Raw genomic sequence first — 15,706 nt, forward strand, 5'->3', positions numbered from 1 at the left:
CAAATGATCCACACTCCTTGGCCTCCCAAAGTGCTAGGATTACAGGCATGAGTCACTGTGTCTGGCCCAGAAATATTTTAACTTACCACTCTGGTGTCAGATTCACAGGAGCCAATGCATACAAAATTATTTATTTCTTTTGAAAAATAATTCTGTAGAGATCATTGCAATGTTGAGTTCTTGATCTTTAAATCCTTTTCTTGTTCTAAAATTTTAGATGGGCATTGCTAATGGGAGAGATACAGTTCACACCAAATAGATACCATTGATCCTTCTCTTTTTAAAGTGTTCTTCTGACTTTGAGATTCCCCATCCCACCTCCCCCTACTTTGCTGTCCCTCCATTCTCAGCAAGCATCTTAAACATTGTTTATCCCCCATCCTCTGTCTTTGGCCGTCTTCTCATTATATACCCTCCTTCTGAGTGTTCTCATCCAAACTCATGACTCTATTTACTATCCATCTACTGCGGTTTCCTAAATTAATATTGCTATTTAAAATTGAGCTGTACCCTGACCTTCGGAGCTATACATAAAATGGGCTGCCCAACATCTTCCTGAATGTCCCATAAGGATTCAATTTCAGTATAGCAAAACTGAACTTAATATGTCTTCTCCCTGAATTTAGTTCCAGTTCATTTCATGGTCTCAAAACCCCATATCTGGGAAACACACCAGAATCTTTCCTTACCTTCCACAACCAACCAGTTACTATACACTATAATATTTACCTTTTTGGCATTTCTGGTATTTGTCTTCTCCTTACTATCTTCACTGATGTTACCTTCATTCAGGCACTTACCTGGACTATTATAAGAGATTCTACTTTCAACTGAACCTACACATTGTAGCCAGAGTTGCTTTTCCAAAATGCAAATCAAATCATGTTCTTCCCCACCCTCCACTTTTTTTTTTGAGACAGAGTCTCATTCTGTCAAGCAATTCTCCTGCCTCAGCCTCCTGAGTAGCTGGGATTACAGGCAGGCGCCACCACGCCTGCTAATTTTTGTATTTTTAGTAGAGACAGAGTTTGACCATGTTGACCAGGCCAATTCCCAACCTCGGGTGATCTGCCTGCCTTGGCCTCCCAATGTGTTGGTATTAGAGGTGTGAGCCACTGTGTGAGCCAGCCACCTCTAATGTGTTGGTATTAGAGGTGTGAGCCAGCCTATGTTCTTCCCCTTTTAAGACACTTCAGAGTTTGTTTTTTTTTTTGGAAGCATAAATTTAAATCCCCTGATGCATCATACGTGATCCTCCACATCTGACTACTGACCACCTGTCTATATCAGTTGTCTATTTCCCAGATAATACTATGTAACCAACAACCACAAAATCTCAAGGACATATTTAAGAAACATTTATTATTCCCTCGTCTAGGCTGGTCTACTGTGGACTCTGCTTGAGCTTGACTGGAGTTGCTCTTATGTCTGGAGGTTGGCTGGCCTTGGCTTGTCTAGAGTAGACTTAGCTGGAATAACTGGGGCAACCTGGCTCTGCTCTATGTGTTCCTTGTCCTCTGGCTGACTAACCTGGGCGTGGTTTATGGGGATGACAGAGGTGCAAGAGAGAGCATAAGCAAAAATATACAAAGTTTCTTGAGGCCTAGGTTCAGAATTGGCACATGGTGATGTTTGCTAAGTTGTATCAGCCAAAGGAAGTCCTAAGACTGGCTCAGATTCAAGGGTTCGGGTGACAGATTCTGCCTCCAATTAGGGGAACTGCAAAGTCACATGACAATGGGTTGACTACAGGAAGTGTGGGAGGATTAGAGTTTTTATTGCACTGTCCATCATATATTTCAAGAAAGCTTCCACTTTCTTCCTTCCTCAGAACAAACAAGGAACAAAGAAACTCTCCACTGAAATTTTCAAATTTCATTACAGATAATACAAGGAAAAGGAGAAAACGTCAAAGGAACTGTAATTTCAACACCCTTGTAGAGAAAAGAATGTACCTATGGAGGGAAAAAAATGTACAGGGTACTATGAGAAAATAAACATTAGGAGAATAGAAAAGAGGCATTGGGAATTGAAAATATGATGGCAAAATAAGAAATTCAGTGAAAAGTTTGGAAGACAGAATTGAGGCATTTCCTGGAAAGCAGAACAAAAGAAAAAAAAAAAACACTAAGAAATAAAAAGTCAGTTCAAAAATATTTAAATCTGATTAATAAAGTTTTTAATTTTAATTTTAATTTTTCTTGATACAGAGTTTTGCTCTTGTCGCCCAGGCTGCAGTGCAATGGCGCGATCTCGGCTCACCGCAACGTCCGCTTCCTGGGTTTAAGCGATTCTCCTGCTTCAGCCTCCTGAGGAGCTGAGATTACAGGCACCTGCCATTACACCTGGCTAATTTTTGTATTTTTTAGTAGACACAGGGTTTCACGTTTCACCATGTTGGCCAGCCTGGTCGCAAACTTCTGACATCGGGTGATCCGCCTCCCTCCACCACCCAAAGTGCTGGATTACAGGCATGAGCCATTGCACGTGGCCCTTGATTAATAAAAGTTTTAAATAAGGAAAGGCAATTATTTAAAAAATAAGAAAATGCAGATGCCCAGGGTTTGCCACTGGAGAGATCTGATTCAGAAGGTCAGTAAATTGAATTAATACATTAATTTTGTATCTTTCCTTCAGCTTATTTGAAACACCGAATATGAAACACAGACAAAGTAGAACTTCAGAACTGATGAACTATTATTAGAAGTGGTTTGATTTGAAAATGTGGAAGCCGATTGTGGGAAGAGAGCATAAGGATGGAGATAACTATGTTTAAAACTTATTTTGAAAGTAGACAACAGCTAACATTAGTGTTCCGTGATGACGGGAAGTGGAGACAATGCAGCTGCTAAATGAGTCCCTTTAAATATTGACATGACTGACTCTAGTGTGACATGTTTAGTAGGAAGTGGAAGAGGAAGTAAAAATAGACCAAAGCAAACATTTGCTCAAGATAGATGAAGAGCGATACATCCTCTCTGTGCCCCTCCACCCCTACGAAAACATGGCCCTAAGCTTCTGACAAGTTTTTTTCTCACGTTTCTGTTGTTATGGTCATGGTCATGATTTAGCACATTCTAGTGACTTTCATATGTGCTCCTCTGTCTGACCAAATTCTAGATAAATGTTTTATGTTTACATTGTCACAACTCTTCAGGAATGAAGATTACTCTCTGCCTTCATTAGAGACCGAAAATAAATATTAAGCAGTAGAATCTTTTTCAGCATTACTTTAAAAGCGCAATCTCAAGGGGTCTCAGTTTTAAAGATGATGGAATTATGTATAGACTTCTACAAAGTAAATGGGAGAAATGGAGGCAACTGCTTAGGTTCCTGAGGACAGATATTGTTTTTCTGAAAGTTTTAGGTAGTTGAAGAAACAGTCAATAAGTTCTGATGCAGTTGGATGATAGCTCTGTTCTCTACTGTGTCTTTCATGCATGATGTGGATGAAAATTCCTGTAGAGAAATTGAAAAACAGAGGAATGAACAGAACTTGAAAGAAGTTTCTTTTATCTCTCTTTTAATAAGTGAAAAGAATGGGCTATGACAGTTAACTCACTCAAACTATATAGGATGTTAGGCAAGCAATTTTTCTATGTAAAGTAACTGAATTCATTGCATCTCAATTTCTATTGTCTGAGAAAATATTTCTAGAGGCATGTTAGGTAGGATTTGCAGAAAGTTGGCAAACACTTTAAGAAGGGTTCACTTATTTCTCTGTCTCTTCTCACTGTGCTGAGTAGATACATTTAGAATTAGATTGCATTAAAAATTTTTAAATTTTTAAATTTTTAAAAATTTTTAAAATTTTAAAAATTATGATTTTCTACTTGACTTTCTGCTTCATCTTTCTAAAACTGCATGTTTTATTTAAAACTAAGTCCCTAAAAATGAACAATGTGCTGGTGGGGGTATCCGTTCTTCTGCCTAAGCGCACCTTCGTGAGGAATGATAGGAATAAACCCTGAGAATATATAGGAAGTGCTGTTCTAAAATGAAATCATAAAACTTACACAGAATTACAAGCAAGCAGCAGCTGTGTCCCTCTCCTTGCTTGAAGGAGAGGTAAATGGTTCTGAAATACAGGCAGAATTCTGGCTTACATCTTGGCACTTTCAGGAGTTGCGGTATGGAGGAAAAAGCAGAGTTGATGTGAATTATTTGAATTTTGCTAACTGGGATAGGCTGGGGAAGGTGTGTCATAGTGAGATTAGTAGCATAGACTTTGAAACTTGACCAACTTAGATTTGAATTGTAATAGGCTCTATCTTCTAGAGCTGGTGTAAATAAGGTGCTTAGCACAGTGTAGTATGCAGCAAGCACTGAATAAATGGCACCTCTATTCACAAGGGAGCAGATACAGACGTGAAGTAATCTGATGTTAACTGGTGGAGTCCTCCTGTCGTCCACCCTCAGCGTCTCATTTCACAGTATATGAAATGCCATCTTAAGTTTTAATTTCTTCACATCTTAAAGCCTTTTTAATATTCCAAAAGTCAATTTTAAAAGGTTCTGGATCTCTTCTTATCATTAGCTAGTATAAATAGAGGTCAGTTTAATTTTCTACTATGTATTTTAAATGATCAAAATAACAATTCATTTTATTAATAATTATTAAAAGTACCTATATTTTTGGAAAGTATGCATCCAAGATAAGCTCATTAGGAATTACCTTGTGTCACAGTGTTTCTCAAATTGTGTTTCACTTTATTATAGCGTCTATGATATCTGCTTTGTAAAAAAAAAAAAGATGCCATAATCTAATAAGGTTGACATATGCATACCTGAAGACTCACAATGCACATCAGGCCTGAAACTATTCTATAGAAAAGAAACATTTGCTTAATCTAGAATTTTCCAAACCAATTTGACCAGAGACTATTTTTGTCAGACAACATCTGTTAATATGCCAGAGCTACATTTTGGTTTAAGACTGCACTCTAGTTTAAGAGATTATTTTCCAAGCTTAATAGTTAACTGGGAATGTCAGACTCTTTAGGAACAGATCATAGATTAGGCACTTGTAACAAGTGCATAGCAGAGAGGATCCTAAACAGGAAGGCAAGAGGATGATGGTGAACTATATCCTACATAGAAAGAGTAGAGAAGAGATTCATGCAACCATTAGTCTACTTCTAGTTTAGTTACATGCTAGCCACTGACCTGTGTCTACCTCAAATCAGTGAACCTATGTGCTCCCCAGTTTTTTTCTCCATCAAATGTCAGGGGGCAAGGTGAGATACCTTCTAGGGTCCCATCTAGATCAGCTATCCTAGTCTTTAACTATTTGTTTTGAAAAAGAGTATGGTATTTTTACTTTGGTGGAAGTAGTGGAGGTATATATTTATGTTATCTTTATAGAGGTCTATTTGTTTTCTTTCAGGAAACCTAGATTGTCTTATACATCAGTGAAAAATTTTGATATAAAGAATTTTAGTCTTTTTGTATAGTTTGAAGAATACTCTTTATTATAGCTCAAAGTTTCCATTTAAATATGTTTTATTAAAGCAAAACTGAATTAATTTAGGTTTTTTTTTAAGTAATGGGAGTTATTTTAGGTGGACCAGATCAACTCATGATTTCATTGTTTCTTCTTTTGTGTCCACTTGGCTTACGGGCAAACAAACAGAATGAATCTTTAAACAATGGAAGAATTAGAAGATACCTCATGTTCAGTGGCTAACTGGAATTACTCCATAAACCAACAATTGTATTTCACTAATGTGTTCACTGTTGACTCAGGTTATCACGGTCTTGGAGAGGGATTGTTGTATTTTCACACAACCAGCCCTGCATGTCAGGTGGTTAGCTTTTGTTTTGAGATGAGCTGTAGAGGATTCAGAAGCTTTATGGACTTAATAGCCATAAAGTGGGTTGGCTGACAAAGGTGCAGAATAAAAAGAGAGATCTAGAGGGCATTACTAACTTCTGAATAAAAGGTATGCATATCACTGGATTTTTAAAGTAGCAGGTGATCATGAGTTACTGTTTTTAAACTTGCTCACTTTTGCCTTACATAGGGGAGGTATTCTGGTAAAATCCATGGTTACATGGTAAAATAATTATTCATCCATTAAAGCAATTCCAATGATACCATTTTGGACATAAAGCATACCAATACTGTTTGTAGCCAAATTTAATAATGATACTACAAGAATTATTTTTCTACCCAACAACTGTTTTTTGTTTTTTTATGTTTTTGTTTTTTTGTCTCTTTTCCCTCCTTTCAATTCCTGGCATGGGGGAGAGAATACTTCCTATAAAACTGAAGTCTTTTCTCAAGACAACATGATTATACAGAACATTAGGTCTTCGTTTTTACCAAACAGGAAGTGCTTTGAACTTGTATGATAACATGTCAGCATTTATTTTTGATGAACATCTCAAGAATATGAAATTGATTTGAATTAAAAATTATTAAATATGTTTCATTTAATACTCATCCTTTGGAGCTGTAGTCAGACTGGAGAAATGAACTCTAATAATCTTTAAATCTGTTAAATCACTTTAATAATCTTCATCTTTTAATTTAATTGATTATGTTTATTGTCTTTTAATATCCAGAAAGATAACCATTTCTTACCTTGGTGAAAGGACATTAGGATTAGATACCTCACTGGCTGAGTTTAGAGAAGTGGTAGTTATCTTTAAGTGACAACAAGTGTATAGCTCACAATAGAAGAATTCATATTTCCTAAGATTTTTAAAGAAGTACTGCTCAATTTAGCAAAATTGTTACAGTTTTACAATTTTACCTCTTCTCTTTTTAGGTGTTAAATTGCATTTGGACTTTCATGGCTAAACAAAACAAATATTTCAAGAGGTAAGAAGGTACATGATGAACACACTTCCTTAGTTAAATGAAAATAAAGGAGTTTTAAAGAGGAAAATTGAACTAACCAAGAGGAAATAAGATCTAAGGAAAATCTAGATCTCAGACACAAAGGAAATCTCTATCTTTTAAAAAATTCCAAAAGGCTTGCACTTATACCAAGCTTTTGAGTTGAGAATAAAGGCCAAATGCAATAAGTTAAAAAAAAAAAAAAAAAAAAAAAGTTGGAAATGTTTAAGGAAATACATGGAGACATATCCTTCAATCCGGATATGAACTTGGAAATTTAATATGAAGTTTGTATTACTAAATGTACAATTATAAAAGGGAGGATGTGCAGTGGCCTACAATTTTCTGTACGTAGCCTTGGACTTTGGGGAATAGAAGATTCATGTTTGTGTCCTGGTTCTCCATTCATGAGTTTTGTCACCATGTACAAATCATGTCATCTGAGCAGCCTTAGCTTCTTCATCTGCAAAGGGACAGGACTATCAATTATTGCACTGACCTCTAAGACTATTTTCACCTTATTATTTTATAATGCCATGATTTTTATGGGTAGTTTTTCTCTAGATAGCATTTTTCTGAGATCCAATTGGATCCTTTGAGGTAAAATATTTTTGCACTTAAAATAGCATATGGCATCGTTTCAATTACCTGAAGAGACAGAAAAAGGTTTATTGCAACTTTAGGAAGCCTTATTTTTAATTATCCTGAAATTTTGAGACATTGACTATTACTAGACACAGGCCAGATTAGGAACTGGGGCTTATTAACATTTTGCTCTTCTGAAAGTTTTATCATTAAATCATTTTTTGAGGAAATTTCAAGTAACATAGTTAAAATTCTCAGAGAAAAACAGAAATGAAAATGAGTAAGATCAACATCAAACCACCACTATTCATCCTGATAAATACCTTATAGTTCCAAAAATTCTCACAAACCGTTTCATAGATTTGGGCCTTGATCCCATCACCATTCCAGGAAAAAACAAATACCTACGTGAAGCAACTTGGTAACTTAGTCATAACTCTTAAGATAGCTCTTGCGTTAGGGAAGCTCAAGTGTGAAAAGACAATGAGGATTTCCTTTCGTTTGGCAGGACAAATAGGATTATAGAGTAAATCCATTGAAGAGGAAGAGAAACAAGCCACCTTGACCCTGACTGAACTTCCTTATGTGATTCCCTCCAGGGGTGAGGAGAATGAGCTGACAGATTCTCAGTAACGCAGCCAAGGATGTGAAGAGGCAGGTCCAGAGCTCGCTGGAAGGACCAACTGTGCACACTCACGTTGGCAAGGTAATGAGTGGGAAGACAATACGTGCTCCAAAGCATCAAGTGGCCTTGCTGTCCCTCTAAGCTTCTTCCTCTATTATATAACATCCTAACAAGGCTTTAATGAGAACCCAAATAGCATTTTATTTAGCTGTGAACTGTAAACGACTTGGATACACTCTCCACTGGCAAAGTAAAATAACAGTTTTTATTACACCTGTGGTATAGATGGAAGGATAATGTAGCCAAATGAAAATCTAAAACAATTGATTGTTTCTGCAGCAAGTCTTTTGCTATGATTTGCCCCAAATACGCAACTTGATGGCTCAGCTTCACTCCCTTTCCCTTCTTTGGCTCATGAGATTCAAAGAGCTCTAGAATGTTAAGGAGAGTCAGAAGGAACAGGAGAGGAAATAGAGCAGTAAAAAGAAGAAAAGGTGCTAGATTTTATACAACCTGGGCAATCAGGACAGAAGTTTCTAAGGCTTACTGCTTCAAATACTCCTCAAGGATCAAACTAATTAAATCAAACAATGTAAAAGGGAGGACAGTCATATTCATTCATTCATCATTTGTTAAGTTAGTCAACAAATGAATGTTTTATTGCCCACTCTGTTCTTGCTACAGCCTAGAGGTGAACTTGTGTCCAAGAATCTTTCCTTCCTCTATGAACAGGTTCAGCTCCTCGCCTGCCCTCCCCCTTGGGCTCAGACACCTGAAGGACACACTTCCCTGCAGGCACTGCTACCTCTGCCCATCTTCCCAGGCTGGCTTCCTGAATGCCACTGGCTCTTCTTATCCGTTCACTGAATCTTTGCTCCTACCCTTGGTTTGGGTCCCTTTCTTGTCTTCATTATTTCCTGTAGCTTAACAACTAGCTGAGCAACCCCTGGCAAACATAATCTTCAAAATTCTGTTCTTTCCTTCTCTAACACTCTCGTACTTATGAAGGCTCTCTTTCACCATGAGGTCACAGGGCCCTGGCACAGTGCTTAGTACACATTAAGCACCTACTGTATGTTTATTGAATAAATGAATGAGAGCTTTAGAGTCTCTTTGGCTCCTTCTACCCTTTCCCTGAGCCATAGATGTCACTTCCCCTCTGCTGTCACCTATAGCAACCAGTCTCCCCCACAGACTCACTTCCTTTATACTTTCAGCTCCCGAATCCCAGCTGAGCCAAGGCCCGGGCTTTACCTTCCCTGGGAGAAGAGATCAGACCTCTACCCTTCCAAATATCTGACCATTCATCTGGCAGATAATGGAACACCCTGACTGATTTCCTTGAGTTGGCTGTGTTAAAATAGCTTAAAAATTTCCGTGCAACAGAACTCTCTTGAGTAAATGTGAGGTTCAGACCCACCAGTGTTTGTGGCAATTATTCTGAACTGTTTTCCTTTAGTTAACCTGCTCTCATTTCCATCCTTCCCCTCACTTCCCAGATCTGACTTGCTCAGCATTCCAGGTACCCTTTTAATCTGATCCCTTGGAGCTAGTGTTTCTTACCTCTGATTCCTGATTTATGGCTCCCTCTTGTGGATATTGGCTTGGGTTTGCTCCACCAATGTATTCAGTTGAATTCATCTGAACAGCCGCTTCCCAAGAAAGGAGAGGTTTGAATAATTATAATATAATGGTATAGTAATTATGATACAACAGAAATATGGCTAAGGTATATTACACATAAGGAAGGCCTAAGTCTGTCTGGGAGAGTCAGGTTAGCTATACAGAATTGTGAATTGGAAGGAAAAGTGGGAGGTTTCCAGGCAGACAAAAGGAAAAGATTGTTGGGTCATAGGCACAATACACTTTGGTAATTAGGGTAATGGGGCCAGGCAAAAGGGGAGTCCAAGACAGAGTTCAAGCCAGGTTTCTGACTTCAGCAGCTAGGTGCTGGCCCCATGTTAGAGAAGGCTGCAAGTTAGGAGTTGATAGGCACTTATCTTGGTTTAATACGGTACTTCATAGATAATGGAAATTACTACTAATACTATAAATTACTAGCCTTAAATATTTTGAACACATAGTTGAATATTTATAAATATCATTTACATTCAGGTAGTTGATAAAAATATTATTTTGGCCACCACTAAAAGAGTTTTTCCAATCTTTTTTTTTTTTTTTTTTTTGTTCTGTAGACCTCCTCTGTGGTCATCCGAAAACATTGATCAAGATACATATTTTGGCTTTAATGTACTCTTAGAATAGTGAAACTATATATGGATGCTCTTGTACAATATAGGCTTTTAGTATTTGACCCTGCTTCATTAGTCCAAACTTATGAGATTCATTCACTTGTTCATTTCGTAAGAATGTGTTCGGCTTCTTCGAGGTGCATGCCCTGTGTAATACATGATGGTGACGAGCATGTAAAACTGGGCTTATCGAGTGCAGCTGTACTGGAAAATGTGCAATAGTGATCCCGCCTTCTGCTTTGTTATGCTTTATGAATGGTTAATAGCTTTTGCAAAGCATAGTTTACCTTAACATTTATGGAATTAAATGTGTTGAAGGATAGCTCTAGCTATTGGGCTGTGCCATCACTGAGCAAGATTTTCATAGGTTCTGAAATATTGTCATTGCGGCGGCACCAATAAAATTAAGTTCAAAGTTGTGGTAAGTGAGCAAAGTGAGTTAAGTGTGTATTCTTTGAAAATACTCTTTATTTGATGTGAACTCTTCTTGACAGACAATGTAATTTTACTCAAAATTGAGGTAGGTAATCTACCTTGAAGAAAACAATGCCACAAAACTAGAGCATATTATTCATCTTACCTTATCATGAGGTTGATTTGTTTATCTGTACTTAATTTGGGATTGGGAGAGGGTGAGTAGGGACCCATGTCACCCACTACTTACTTAAACTTGTCAGAATTTACAACTTTCATATCATTAGTAGAACAAATAGTATGCATATATATTTTGCTTTTAACTTTTTTAAAATGGAAATAAGCCTCAGGGAAGAAACAAAAGTTGTTTTATCCTCAGCTAACTTAATATTTGACTTATATTGGCCTCACAACCATTTAAAATATCAATGCATTTAATTTCATTTATGAATACAGTATGTAAAACGAACAAACAAATGCTAGATTACTACAAGGATACTAACTTTGTTGTTTATTTCAACTGGATCCTAAAGGGAATAATAACAAGAAAATAATTTTATGTGTGTGTGCACATGTGCATAGCCATTTTTTCCTGGGCTTTTATGGAGACCCCAAAGAAAGAAGACAGTTGTTAATAGGGAGCATATGGTACCCAGCACAGTGTCTCTCACACAGTGGGGGACTCAGTAAATGTATGCTGAGCCAGTGGAATTGCGTCTGTCAGATCATTTTGGTTAGTAGAGAAGGCAGCTACCAAGCTTCCCTTCTGCTGAAATTAATGTTGCTTTCATTGAAAACTGATTTTCATAGCCTTTGGTTTTTCATTTGCAGAGATGATTTCCAGTGTCTATTTTTTCACCAGGCATTGTAATTGTAGCTGATGAAAAGAATGATTAGACAGACACACACAGTCCTTGCCCTTAAATGGCTGTCTCATTGGGGTGATATAGACCAACAGGGGCAAAATGATGTAATGATGGAATGAGTCAAATGACTAGGAAAGCAAGCAGGCTCCTTGAGTTCCAGAGAATGGGCCTGGGAGTATGGAGCCCAGAAAAGACTTGATGGAGGGCAGGAGTCCAAATGCATCTTGACGTTTTTCTTTTGTTCCTTTTTAAAAATCTTTTGTAATGGAAATTTTCAAACGTATACGAAGTAGAGAGATAATTTAACAGCTATCCACACATAACCAATCTTGTTTTATCTATGCTTCCTCACTCCCTACAACCCCCAATAGGCTATTTTATTTTAATTAATTTAAAGGAATTTATTTCTTACAGTTCTAGAGCCTGAGAAATCCAAGGTCAAAGGGTCACATCTAATGAAAGCCTTCTTGCTGGTGGGGACGCTGCAGAGTCCTGAGTTGGTCCAAGGGAGTATCATATGGTAAGGCTGAGCATGCTGCTGTGTTAGCTCAGGTCTCTCTTCTCTCTTTTCTTTGATGACATGAAACAGAGTCTTGCTACATTGCCCAGCCTGGACTTGAACTCCTGGACTCAAATGATCCTCCTGCCTCAGCCTCCTGAGTAGCTGAGACCACAGGTGCATGCCATAGAGCCCAGCTAAACAGACTATTTTAAATCCAATTTCAGACTGCATATTATTTCATCCATAAGTATTTTAGTGTGTATCCATAAAAGATCAAGACTCTCATTTTTACTAAAAAACATAATTACAATACTGTTGTCTCACCTAGAAATAACAATTTCTTAATATTTTCAAATATCCAGTAAGATTCAAGTTTCTTCTGTGGTTTCATGATTTTTTAAAAGGTAGTGTGCTTGAAACAAGATTTAAACAAGGTCCACACCCTACTGTTTGTTACTATGATATCAGAGTGTGTTTTGAATAGCATGAAGAACTATCCAAGGAATGTATGCCCTATGTAGGCAGGTGCTTATTTTGTGTTTCGTTCACTGTTTCGTTATTGTTGTTGTCATCATTGTTTACTGTTTTGGTTACTCATAACCTAGAACAGTGCTTACCACATAATAGGTGCTCAATAAATGTTTGTTGTATGAAAGGATGAATAAAAGAATGAGGTAGGGAGGCATTTCAAGCTGAGGGAGCAGTGTGAGTGTGAAGGTCTGAAGGCCTGTGAGATCACAATGCATCTGCAGAACAATCCATTACGTGTATGGCTGGAGCATAGAATTTAGGTGATAGCTTAGGACATGTGACTGAACCTAATTCGAGACCAGCTCATCCAGTGCTAAGCAGACTGATTTGGAACTTCTGAAGAATTTTCAGGAGAGGAGTGACATGATCAGATTTGCATTTTGGAAAGATTGTGGTTTCAAGTTGTGCCTGAGAGACCGAGAGATCCCTTGTAGATGGTGTCACATTCAAAACAACACCAATCAGGCAATGAAAATTAATTCAAGGGAATTTAAATGTTTATCGCAATGTCCCAAGTAAATTTCTTGCTATGTCGCCCATGCTGGAGTGCTGTGGTGCGATCTTGGCTCACTGCAACCTACAACTCCCAGGTTCAAGTGATTCTCAAACCTCAGCCTCCTGAGTAGCTGGGACTGCAGGCACACACCACCACGCCCAGATAATTTTTGTGTTTTTGGTAGAGACAGGGTTTCGCCATGTTGGTCAGGCTAGTCTGAAACTCCTGATATCAGGTGATCTGCCTGCCTCGGCCTCCCAGACTAATGGGATTACATGGGTGAGCCACCTTTCTTATCATAGTAAACCTCTTGAAATTTTCTCTCCCACATCTCTCTCCTGCCGAAATCTGTCCTGTGAACTTCATTCATATATGCTGTCTTGAATTCTTCACCTTTTATCCTTTGCTCATCTATTTTGTATTCCTGCTTCTGGCCAGTAGTTCTCTAATATAAATCCAGATAAACTTCAGGCTTTTCCCATTTCCTCTTGGCCCATCAGGCCAGATGGAAGTATTGTCAACTGAATGGGGGCAGGATGAAAGTTATATAGTAATGTCCATTCTTTGTCACTCTTACATGATGCAAACTCCCATAGATCCTACAGCATCTATTTGGATGATGGTGAGATTCTGCCCAGTGCTGTTTCCAAGAGTGCAAATCCTAATTATTACAGTTGAAATTGGTTTTTCTCCTTTTTCTGCTGGAACACAGTTCTGCCACATACTTCAAAATTCCATCATCAGTGCCTTGACAATGTGTACAGTTAATTGGAATGCCAATGCCACTGTTTAAGACTCCAAATTTTGCCTGGGTGCTTCATATACAGTAGGCAGCATTCTGGGGCTTTTTGTTGAATGCAGGTCCTCAGTGAAAAACTGCTGGGCGGGAGGGGAGACAATGTGAAAAGATGTGGGGCTGGAAGCCACCAGGGGACTGCAGAAAGCTGATTTCTTGTAGAATTCAGATTTTAGAAATGCATAAAAGTATATCCTCTTGGGATTAAATTGGAGACTGGATTGCTTTGGGTGAAATTTAGAGTAGTTGGTGGCAGTATAGTGATTATACATTCTGAGCCAGTCATTTTAGATTTGTGTACATATTTTAGATTCTACTAATTTGCATAGAAGTATTGAAATCTTGATACTTTTAGAATTTCATTTAAGCAGCATGAGCTTCCCAGAAGAAACCATTATAGACCAATTATGATGGCTTTTTTTCTCCCAAGTAGCTGCTGTCATACTATCTTTGCTTTTATTGGATTTCTTTTGAAAGTTTATTTAGAAACACACTTCTTTTGAAAAAGCCTTGGGGAGAACTCATGTACTAAAAATATTCTGAGTATCACTGTGAAAGACACCAAAAATGTCCTCTAATAAATTGCTACAAGGAAGGTTTCTTTATATGTAGAATTAGGACAAACTTGAATTGCTTCAATGTGGTAAATTGTTAAAATGAACTTTTTGTAGTTCAGTTGAAATTTAAAAGACTTTTCTCAAATGAATGTTCAAGGAAACAGATGGGTAAAGTGCTAGGAGTTTTAAAAACTTATGTTCCCATAAAATAAAAGAGAGTATGAGTTTCACTGCTTGCTTTCTGCTGCCAAAAATTCCCTTTTCCATTCTAAAAAGGTATCAATATTCAAACTACTAGCAGTTACTTCTTAAATTTATATTAATCCAGGGCACAGTTCATTAAAAAATGATGTGAAACCAGACCAGTGATAAGCCTTGTTGACATACTGAGCAATTCCATCAATGAAGCAAAAATTCTAGCAGATTAATGAATTGTTAGCACCAGCTACCATCTATTTTCTCTCACAATTTCATAGATGACCAAAGTAACTTGTACAAAGTCAGTGGCAAAGTGGACACTAGAACTTCATTCCTTCCATCCCTCAGAGCAGTGCTTTCTTTTCCTTTTTTGTGATATTAGGCTCCCACATGCTTTGCTTTGCTTTTCAAGTAAGTGTTCAAAATACATTAAGATTTGTCAGTTTTCAAAAGGTCAGAATGTGAAAGGAGTTGCAGGACATCTCAAGGAACTTGAGTTTTATCCTAAAGATGATAGGAGTAGCTGATCACATTTGTATTTTAGAAAGTTTATTTTCTACACCTCACTATTCTTTGCTTGTGTAATTTATGTCTTCTCTCAATCTCTAATTCTTGTTACTTTTATATTATCTTGCAAGATAAATTATAGAATTGCCAATTGTATCATGTGGAAGTGTGGGTTCAGACTTCCTACATTTAGATTTTAGACATGCTTGTAGCATATGTGTATACTTATAGCTTTGAAGTTCTTTCTTCTATTGAGGAGGAAATAAATTGCAGAATGGCATATAGCTTCTGGCAAGAATACCATTTCAACTGCATTTTTGGAGCAAGGATTTTTTTTCCCTGAGTCTGGTGCAAATTATGAATCCTAACACTGGATTTATTTTTATAGAAAACACAATTTATCTTAAAAACTACTGTTAACAGCCGTGAAAGCTAAGGCCAAATATTAATGCACAGTGTTTCAATGAAAAGCACTCTATCTTCCCAACTTTCAGCAAAATTTTGTGTAATCCATTGAATAGTTTTTTTCTCAG

At 37.4% G+C, this 15,706-nt stretch overlaps 1 long non-coding RNA gene across 1 annotated transcript; it reads left to right on the plus strand.

Moving 5' to 3' along the window:
* The first annotated feature begins 1,698 nt into the window (after positions 1–1,698).
* Positions 1,699–12,127, plus strand: LOC144340795 (uncharacterized). Its single transcript, XR_013417134.1, has 4 exons — positions 1,699–2,592; positions 6,774–6,826; positions 8,029–8,135; positions 12,001–12,127. It is a non-coding gene; the product is annotated as an uncharacterized LOC144340795 (long non-coding RNA).
* Positions 12,128–15,706: the final 3,579 nt, after the last annotated feature.

The sequence above is a fragment of the Macaca mulatta genome, chromosome 1 (assembly GCF_049350105.2).
Source record: "Macaca mulatta isolate MMU2019108-1 chromosome 1, T2T-MMU8v2.0, whole genome shotgun sequence".
NCBI lineage: Eukaryota > Metazoa > Chordata > Mammalia > Primates > Cercopithecidae > Macaca > Macaca mulatta.